The sequence below is a fragment of the Chiloscyllium plagiosum genome, chromosome 3 (assembly GCF_004010195.1).
Source record: "Chiloscyllium plagiosum isolate BGI_BamShark_2017 chromosome 3, ASM401019v2, whole genome shotgun sequence".
NCBI classification, from domain to species: Eukaryota; Metazoa; Chordata; class Chondrichthyes; order Orectolobiformes; family Hemiscylliidae; genus Chiloscyllium; species Chiloscyllium plagiosum.
Genome location: NC_057712.1, coordinates 1,731,622 through 1,742,905, shown reverse-complemented (window position 1 = coordinate 1,742,905; position 11,284 = coordinate 1,731,622).

The following is an 11,284-nucleotide window of genomic DNA, read 5'->3' as shown; positions in this document are numbered from 1 at the left end:
TCCAGGGATCATCCGTGTGAATCTCCACTGGACACGCTCCAGAGCCAGTATGTCCTTCCTGAGGTGTGGGGACCAAAACTGGACACTGTATTTTAAAAGGGGCCTAACTAGAGCTTTATAAAGTCTCAGTTGCACATCACTGCTTTTACATTCCAACCCTCTTGAGATAAATGACATTACATTTGCTTTCTTAACCACGGACTCAACCTGCAAGTTAACCTTTAGAGAATCCTGGACTAGCACTCCCAGATCCCTTTGTATTTTGGCTTTATGAATTTTCTCACCGTTTAGGAAATAGTCCATGTCTGTGTTTTTTTTGCCATAGTGCAAGACCTCACATTTGCCCACATTGAATTTCATCAGCCATTTCTTGGACCACTCTCCTAAACTGTCTAAATCTTTCTGCAGCTTCCCCACCCCCTCAGTACTACCTGCCTGTCCATCTAACTTTGTATCACCGGAGAACTTTGCCAGAATGCCCCCAGTCCCTTCATCCAGATCATTAATATATAAAGTGAACAGCTGCGGCCCCAACACTGAACCCTGCGGGACACCGCTTGTCACCGGCTGCCATTCCGAAAAAGAACCTTTTATCCCATCTCTCTGCCTTCTGTCAGACAGTCAATCTTCAATCCATACTAGTAGCTCACCTCAAACACCATGGGCCCTCACCTTGCTCAGCAGCCTCCCATGAGGCACCTTATCAAAGGCCTTTTGGAAGTCTAGGTAAGTAACATCCACTGGGTTTCCCTGGTCTAACCTACTTGTTACCACTTCAAAAAATTCTAATGGATTTGTCAGGCATGACCTCCCCTTACTAAATCCATGCTGACTTGTTCTAATCTGACCCTGCACTTCCGAGAATTTAGAAATCTCACCCTTAACAATGGATTCTAGAATTTTACCTATAACCGAGGTTAGGCTAATTGGCCTATAATTTTCCATCTTTTGTCTTGATCCTTTCTTGAACAAGGGGGTTACAACAGTGATTTTCCAATCATCCGGGACTTTCCCTGACTCCAGCGATTTTGAAAGATCACAAACAACGCCTCCGCTATTTCCTCAGCCACCTCCCTCAGAACTCTAGGATACAGCCCATCGGGGCCAGGGGATTTATCAATTTTTAGACCTTTTAGCTTTTCAAGCACTTTCTCTTTTGTAATGGCAACCATATTCAACTCTGACCCTTGACTTTCCTTAATTATTGGGATATTACTCACGTCTTCCACTGTGAAGGTCGACACAAAGTATTTATTAAGTTCTTCAGCGATTTCCTCATCGCCCAGCACTAGCCTTCCTGCATCAATATGGAGCAGCCCAATCTCTACTTTTGTTTCTTATATATTGACAGAAACTTTTACTATCATTTCTAATATTACTGGCTAGTTTATCTTCATTTTTGATCAACAGCAATGTGTAATGAGAACATTTCACAGATGAACTTTCTTTTTCTGTACAATCCTCTTGAGTTCTCACGACTTGGATTTGAGATGGCATGGCTTCAGAGGAGGTCATGCCTGACAAATCTGTTCAAAGTCTTTGAGGATGTAATGAGCAAGTTTGAGATGATCAAATGGCTTAATTCTGCTCCTACATCTTATGGTTTTACAGTCATTCATGAACCTGTGGGACAGAGATTTCATAACCCACTGAATGAACAAACCTTCCCTCAGCTCAGTCCTAAATAACTCATCCTTTATCCTGAGGTTATGCCTTGCAGCTTCACAATTCCTACTCAGGGAAAGCATTATCTGTATGTCTGTCAGGGCTTTTTAGAAATGTGTGTATCATGAGTTCACCTCCTAGTTTTCTGAACTCGAGAAGGTCAATCTTATTCAGCCTCTTCAAATTGCCCAATTCTCTCATCCCAGGCACGACACAGAGCCATACAAAAAGGTTAACGTACAATTTCGGAATGGGAGCTGGCCCCATGGCCCCTTTCATTAATGTCATGGCTGATCTCATTGTGGTATTCAAACCAACTCCCCAAAACCTTTCAATATCTTTGTTAATCAAGACCCTTTCCAGCTCGGCCTTAATCATACTCAAGGATCTTGCCTCCTTCACCCTGAGGAAGAGAGTTCAATAGACTCTCAATCATCTCAGGGAAGAAAAATCTTCCTCTTTCTGTCTTAAATGAGACATCTCTTACAGTCTAGTTCTTAGCTCTCTCACAAATGAAAACATCCTTTGCGTATCCATCCTGTCAAATTCCCTCAGGAACTTGTCTGTTTGAATAAGATGACCTCTCATTCTTCTAAACTCCAGTCTGAATTCCCCGAAACTGTCGGCTGGATCTGTCCAAACTTTCCCCTGGAGATAAACATCAGGAATCAGAGTGAACCTTCAGATGTGATTATGTCCTTCCTTAACTAAGGAAATCAAAATTGCGCACAGTCTCACAAATGCCTTGGACAACTTCAGCAAATTACTTTATATTCCAACACCTTGCAATAGATACAAACATTTCATTCATCTCCCTAAACACTTGCTGGATCCAAATACTTTCTTTTGATAATTCATGTACCCACACATGCAGACCTCTCTGTAGCACAGAGTTCTGTGATCTCTCTCTGTTTAAATAATGTGCTGCTTTAATATTCTTTCTGCCAAAATGCATGAGTTCACATTTTCCCGCATTGTCCATTCACTTAGCCTATCGAGATCCCTTTCCAGGCCTCTTCTGTCCTCATTACAACTTACTTTCCAACTATCTTGGTATTATAAGCAAAGTTAGTGATCATACATTAGGTCTTTGCATCCAAATCATTAATATAGTTTGTAAATAGTCAAGGGCCCAGCACCGATCCTTATGGCACTTCACTCAATGTATCTGAGCAACCCAAAAGTGACACATTTATACTGATTCATGTTTTCTATTGGTGAATCTAGCGGACTTTGGCTGAATACCATCCATGGCAAGTATGTCCTTCCTCAGATACAGAGACCAACCATCTGCATAGTACTCCAGTGTGGTCTCATCAAAACTTGGCACAATTGTAGCAAGTCTTTTTTAAGTCTAATTGTATTCTAATTGCATTAAATTATTTATTTGCATGCTAACTTCTTGCATTCCTTGTACTGTCTGAACATTGATAATTAACAGGCTTAAACCTTTTAAAGAAACTTTTCTCTTTGAATTATCCACATTTGGATTTCCTCTAACTACTCCCCAGCTGTCACCTTGTTGCACAGACACCGTGTGCCTATATTTTCTTGCAACCACTTTATGTCCTCCTCAAAACTTCCAGTCCCACCTCGTTTTATAGTACCCACAACTTAGAAACGTTATTTTTGGTCTCTGTGTCTAAGTACATTTAATAAAGATGGTAAATATATGCTTGTTTAAAAATAAATCTTATATAAGAGTCAACACAATGACTTTCTGCTTTAAAACAATTTTTAAGATTTCTCCTCTGCCAATTCTAACAGCAGTTTCTCAGACAGCTAACAAAGCTAACGCATACCCAATGATCTATTCATGTCTTTGAGAAATTTCAGCTAGAATATAACTCAACTCAGGCTGGAGAAATAAATGCCATGGTCATATTATCACCTGCAGAATCATCGCTACATCCCCAAAAAGACCAACGAAAGATGATTGAACATGTGAGATTGCCTTCTATATAAACCTTGTAATAAAAGAAACCTAGCATGAACTTCAATAATCCATCATCGTTTATTACAGCTGACCAATGTATAATATGCTGGATTAGAGTGGTGCTGGAAAAGCACAGGAATATTCCTGATGAAGGGCTTTTGCCCGAAACGTCGATTTTCCTGCTCATCGGATGCTGCCTGACCTGCTGTGCTTTTCCAGCACCACTCTAATCTAGACTCTGGTTTCCAGGATCTGCAGTCCTTGCTTTTACCTAACCAAAGTATAATATTGCAGTTAATAGACAGGAAGGAAATGGCAAATGACATTAAGAAATATTCAGCTTCAGTTTCGCTCTACAAAACGTTCTGAAATCAGCTGGAAATCTGGAGATGAAAGGGACATAGGAATTTGCGGCATGGTGGCACAGTGGTTAGCACTGCTGCCTCACAGCGCCAGAGACCCGGGTTCAAATCCTGCCATAGGCGACTGACTGTGTGGTGTTTGCACGTTCTCCCCGTATCTGCGTGGGTTTCCTCCGGGTGCTCCGGTTTCCTCCCACAGTCCAAAGATGTGCAGGTCAGGTGAATTGGCCATGCTAAATTGCCGGCAGTGTTAGGTAAGGGGTAAATGTAGCGGTATGGGTGGGTTGCGCTTCGGCGGGTCGGTGTGGACTTGTTGGGCTGAAGGGCCTGTTTCCACACTGTAATGTAATGTAATCTAAATCTAATCTTGTGCAATTACAGTGGTACTGCAGGATGTCAATGTATGTCCTGGTGAACTTCATACTAGGGCTCGGGTCATGGAAAGGTGACTGATGAGTAAATACATTCATGTTAATTTTACAAAATTCCCCAAGATTCTGAAAAGTTTCCATCAGACTGGAAAGTACAAATGTAACCTCTCCATTCAGGAAGGGAGAGGGGAAGGAAGCATGAAACTATGGGTCAGTTGGCTTGATGCTGGTCTTGGGGAAGACGTTAGAATGACAACTGAAGAGTTGAAAGCTGGGTACTGAGAAAAACTCAAGTGTAACCAAGAGAAATCAGCCTGGTTTCATCAAGGAAAATCACGTTTAACCAGTTTATTGGAGTAAAGGAGTAAAACTGTTGAAAGGAGAAAAATGTTCTGTAGGTAAAGCGAAGCCTAGAGGTGTACTGCACTCAGATTCCCAGAGGGCATATGTTAAGATGCCACAAGGGGCATATCAGAAAATAAAAGCTCATGACATATTAGCATGGATACAAATTTACTGACTGCAGAAAACAGAGGATGCATAAATAGTTTCATTGTCTGATTGACCATAAGACCATAATAATTAGGTTACTGAGCCCATTATTTCTGTTCCACCATCCAATCATGGCTGATATGTTTCTTAACCCCATTCTCCTGCCTTCTCGCTGTAACCCTTGATTGCTTTGCCAATCAAGAACCTCCCTATATCCATCTTAAATATACTCAATGACTTGGCCCCCACAGTCTTAAGCAGCAATGAGTTCCACAGATTCATCACTGTCTGGCTGAAGAAGTTCCTCATCTCAGTTCTATCGTCCCTTCACTCTGAGGCTGTGTCCCTTCTACTTGTGGAAACACCTTCTCTGCATCCACTCTATCCAGGCCTCCTGGTATTCTGTGAACCTCATCTTTATAACCTCCATCGAGTGCAGACCCACAGTCCTCATATCACAACCCCTTCATCTCTGGATCATTTTTGTGAACCTTGTCTGGATACCCTCCAAGGCTATCACATCCTTCCTTAGATATGGGGCCCAAAAGTGCTCACAATATCCAAATGAGCTCTGACCACAATCTTATACAGCCTTAGCAGTACATCTCTGCTGTTGTATTCCAGCCCCTTCTCAAAATGAATGCAAACACTGCACTTGCCTTTCTAACTGCAAACTGAACCCGTATGTTAACCTTAAGAAAACTAGGGGACTCCTAAGTTGCTTTGTGCTTCAGATTTCTGAAGCCTTTCCCCATTTTGAAAATATCTAAGCCTCATCCTCCAATCAAAGTACATAACCTCATACTTTTCCACATTGTATTCTGTCTGCCATCTCTTTACCCATTCTCATAGCTTGCCAAATGGCCCTATCCAAGTCCTTCTGCAGCCTCCCTGCTTTCTCAACACTGCTTCTCCTTCCATCTTTGTTTGTGACATCTACAAACTTAGCAACAATGCCCTCAGTTCCTTTATCCAGATTGTTAATGTTTAACATGAATCGTTGTGGTCCCAACACTGACACTTGTGGAACTTTTTGTTTTATTCATTTGGGGGATGGAGGGGGGGGGGGGGCGGAGAATGGGTCACTGGCTCAGTCAGCATTTATTACCCATCCCTAATTGTCCAGAGGGCAGTTAAGAGTCAACCAGGTTGCTGTGGCCTGAGTCACATGTCGGCCAGACCAGGTAAGGATGGCAGTTTTCTTCGATCAATGACATTCGTGAACTAGATGGGTTTTTCCCAACAATCGACAATGGGATCATGGTCATCCACAGATGCTTAATTCCAGATTTTTATTGAATTCAAGTTCCACCATCTGCCATGGCAGGATTCAAACCCAGGTCCCCAGAATATTACCTGGATCTCTGGATTAAGAGTCCAGTGATAACACCACTAAGTCATCGCCTTCCCTGTCTACTGGTCACCGCCATCCTGAAAAAGTCCCCTTTATCCCCGCCCTCTACCTTCTGCCAGTCAGCCAATCCTCTATCCATGCCAGTACCTTGACCTTAACACCATGAGCTCTTATCTTAATTAGCAGTCTCTTTTGCAGCAACTTATCAAAGGCCTTCTGGAAATTGAAATAAATCACGCCTACCGGCTCTCCTTTGAGGAGGTAATGAGCAACTTAGCCAAAGAATTCTATTAGATTTATCGGGCATGACTTCCCCTTGATGAAGCTGTGCTGACTCAGCCTCATTTTATCCATGTAATTCTGAGTACTCCACAATCTCATCCTTAATAATGGACTCCAAAATCTTACCAATGACTTAGGTTAAGATAACTACCCTATCAGTTCCTGTCTTCTGCCTCCCTACCTTCTTAAACAGGGGTCAGCCATTTTGTAGCCCTCTGGGACCCTCCCTGACTGCAGTCGCTCTTGAAGGATCATCACAAATGTCTCCACCATCTCTTCAGCTATCTCTTACAAAACTCTGGATGTAGTCCATCTGCTCCAGGTGATTTAAACCTTCAGACCCTTCAGCCTCTCCTTAGTGATGACCAATGCACTCACCTCAGCCTCTGACTCTCGCGACGTTCTGGTACACTAGTGGTGTCTTCCACTGTGAAAACTGATGCAAAATACATTTCAGTCTCACCGCCATTTCTTTGTTCCCCATTATGAATTCTCCAGCCTCATTTGCAGCAATCCTCATGACACTCATGCCTTTCTCTTACCTATGTCTAAACAAAACTACTGCAGTCTTTCTTATATTACTAGCTAGCTTACTCTTAAACCTTCTTGCCCTATATTGCTTTTTTTGTTATCCTCTGCTAGTTTTTAAAGGCTTCCCAATCATCTTCACCACATTGTACACTTTCTCTTTTGTTTTTATGCTGTCCCTGATGTCCCCTGTCAGCCACAGTTGCCTCACTCTCCCAGTAATATGTTTCTTCCCCATTGGGATGGATTTCTGCCAATCCTCCTGAATTACCTCAGAAATTCCTGCTGTTGCTGCTCCCCCATCTTCCCTGCAAGACTCCTCTCCCAATCAACTCTGGCCAGCTGCTCCCTCATGTCTTCGCGGTTATCTTCACTCAACTGTAATCCTGTTACATCGGATTCCAACTTCTCCCTCACAAACTGCAGAGTGAATTCTATCATGATATGGTCACTGCCCCCTTAGTTGTCCTTCATTAAGCCTGCCTCTTACCCATCACCCAATCCAGAATTGCCTATTCTCTAGTGGGCTCTATCGAAAGATGCTCTAAAAAAAATACATCTTGCAGATTTTTCACAATTCCTTTTCTTGGATCCACTCCCAACCACCTGCATATTGAAGGCCCCCATGGTTGTTGTAATGGTGCCTTATTTACATGCCTTTTCTATCCCCTGATTTATTTTATGACCCACATCCTGACTACAAGGACGTTGCTGGGGTTGGAGGGTTTGAGATATACGGAGAGGCTGAATAGGCTAGAGCTATTTTCCCTGGAACGTCTGAGGCTGAGTGGTGACCTTATAGAAGTTTATAAAATCATGAGGGGCAAGGATAATGTGAATATCAAGGTCTTTCCTAGGCTAGGGGTGTTGAAAACTCAAGGGCATACATTTAAGGTGAGAGGGGAACGATATAAAAGGGACTTAAGTGGCAACATTTTCACACAGAGGGTGGTGCGTGTATGGAATGAGTTGCCTGAGGACGTGGTGGAGGCTGGTACAATTACAACATTTCAAAGGCACCTGGATGGGTGTATGAATAGGAAGGGTTCAGAGCAATATGGGCCAAGTGCTGGCAAATGGGACTAGATTAGGTTGGATATCTGGTCGGCGTGGATGAGTTGAACTGAAAGGTCTGTTTCTGTGCTATAGATCTCTATGTCTCTCCAGCTAGGAGACCTGTACATAACTCCCGTTCAGTGTCTTTCTTCCTTTGTAATTCCTGAACTCTACCCACAGATTCTACACCTTCCAACCATAAAATTACTTCTTGCTAACAACTTCATTTCATTTCTCACAAACAAGGCAACCCAGCCCCTTCTACTTGTCCTGGAAACATTAATAACCTCTCCTGAGTCCACCTCCCCTTTATGCTGATTTGCATGAGACTCAGGTAATAATCGAGACATTATAACTTTTCAAGTCCTGTTCTTTAATTTTGCCGCTAACTCCTGATATTTCCCCAGACAAGACGTCTTGCCTATGTGGTTTCATTCCAGCCTTGGGCGACTGTCTGTGTGGAGTTTGCACATTCTCCCCGTGTCTGCGTGGGCTTCCTCCAGGTGCTCCAGTTTCCTCCCCCAATCTAAAGATGTGCAGGGGTTAGGTGAATTGGCCATGATAAATTACCCATAGTGTTCAGGGATGTGTAGGTTAGGTGCATTAATCAAGTGGGATGCTCTTTGGAGGGTCAGTGTGGACTTGTTGGGCCAAATGGTCTGTTTCCATACTGTACGGATTCTGTATGACTACCCCCTGAAACACAGCATCGAGGTAACTGTCCCCCTCCCTGATGTGCCGCAGTATTTGAAGCTCAGACTCCAGGTCATCAAAACTGAGCCAGAGTTCCTCAAGCAACCAGCACCTGCTCCAGATATGGTCACTATGAACCACAATGGGGTCTACCACCTCCCACATCCTGCAGGAACAACACATCATCTGGCCCTGCATCTCCAAATGCTGCATTATTGAAAATGAATGCCTGACATTGATAGCTTTTTGATTTGTCAGCACACTATGGGCTATAGGGAGGAAGGTGGCTCCGAAGCAGAGGATCAGCCATGATCACACTGAACGACAGGGCAGAGTCAGGGGGCCATTAGCTTTTCTGCTACTCCAATAATGTTCCTCCTGAACATGGACAGTTTCTAGGAGGGGTGGACTGAAATCACCGAAAGGATGTTCCTTCTGACTTAATCATTCCAAATAGAGTCACAGAGTCACGGAAACAGATTCTTTGTCCAACGCATCCATGCCGACCACATATCCCAACACAATCTAGTCCCACCTGCCAGCACCCGGCCCATATTCTTCCAAACCCTTCGTATTCATATACCCATCCAAATACCTCTTAAATGTTGCAATTGTACCAGCCTCCACCACATCATCTGGCAGTTCATTCCATATACGTACCACCCTCTGTGTGAAAAAGTTCCCCTTAGATCTCTTTTATATCTTTCCCCTCTCACCCTAAACCTAAGTCCTCTAGTTCTGGACTCCCCCACCCCAGGGAAAAGACTTTGTCTATTTATCCTATCCGTGTCCCTCATGATTTTATAAACCTCTATAAGGTCACCCCACAGCCTCCGACGCTCCAGGGAAAACTGCCTCAGCCTGTTCAGCCTCTCCCTATAGCTCAAATCCTCCAACCCTGGCAACATGCTTGTAAATCTTTTCTGAACCCTTTCACGTTTCACAACATCTTTCCGATAAAAAGGAGCCCAGAATCGCATGCAATATCCTAAAAGTGGCCTGACCAATGTCCTGTACATCTGCAACATGACCTCCCAACTCCTGTACTCAATACTCTGACCAATAAAGGAAAGCATACCAAACGCCACCTTCACTATCCTATCTACCTGCGATTCCATTTTCAAGGATCTTCGGAACTTGCATCATCCTTAACATTACCTTCTCTTTGCATACTTTTAATATCTAAGTTTTGACATAATTTAACTATGATTGCTGAATTTGCCAAATCTGCTCTTGAATTTTTTTCAAGTTTCGTGCTGTCCTACACTTAGGCAGTATTTCTCCACCTATCACAATGTTTTATTTTCTTTGTACTTAGGTATCAGGCCACCAGAGGATAAAAATCCTTCTTCTCAAAGAAAGAATGGATAAAATAGTGATTCTCCTTTGTACTTGGATTTAAGGGCAACTTTTTCACGCAGAGGGTGGTACGTGTATGGAATGAGCTGCCAGAGGATGTGGTGGAGGCCGGTACAATTGCAACATTTAAGAGGCATTTGGATGGGTATATGAATAGGAAGGGTTTGGAGGGATATGGGCCGGGTGCTGGCAGATGGGACTGGATTGGGTTGGGATATCTGGTCAACATGGACAGGTTTGACTGAAGCGTCTGTTTCCATGCTGTACATCTCTAGGACTCTATGCCTTTATTATGCTTCCAAAATAATTTCAGTGGTGATACAGCAATAAATACTAATTTCAAGTTACTGAACATATTGTTGCTGAATTTTTTTGAACAAAAAAGTACCTTTTATTATTACAATTAACACACAAGCAAGCTGAATTATCAGAAATCACATTTCTGCAATTTCATTAATGCATAAATTTCAGGAAAAAAACAGACCTATTCCAATTTTTTTCATTTATGTACAATTGCATCCAACACACTGAACCCCATACACTAAAGCACAATGTGGTGTTAATTTTCCAGCCTTGATTTTAAACAATAACAAACAAACTATAATCTTCCAAATGATTAAGTACATTCATGGTTAGATACTTCATGAAAATGATCCGTTTAAAACAAACTAGAACAACCAGTGATATAAAATGAGACCAAACAAAGCAAAGCAAAAATTAAAGTGACAAAATATAGCTCATTACTGACACAAGGTCAATTCTTAATGTGTTAATCAAGTGTTCCTCAGTATTTCTTGCATTGAGCCACCTACTAGTACAATGCACAGTTACAAGGCCTGTAATTTTCCAGATATTTCAAGGACCAAGTTTAGAAAAAGTTCAAAAAGATAAAATTGTTTCAGTGTCTATAGGAAGACAATAGTTGCTTTCTGCTGCACTCCCCTGGCTTTTGAGCTATTTAGTGGAAGGCTGCATTGTCCTTTCCTGCTTGTAATCTGACTACAACATAACAATGTACCCCATTCAGTTCGCACAATGATAAAGCCTCATTACAATAAGTAAATAGATTCATGATGAAGTCTTAATTGTTGCTTTGATTTACTTATGCTGATGGGAGAATCTCTATTTATCAAGTTACAAATGATCTTGTCCGGCAGGTACATTTTAACCCATATCCTAAAGCAAT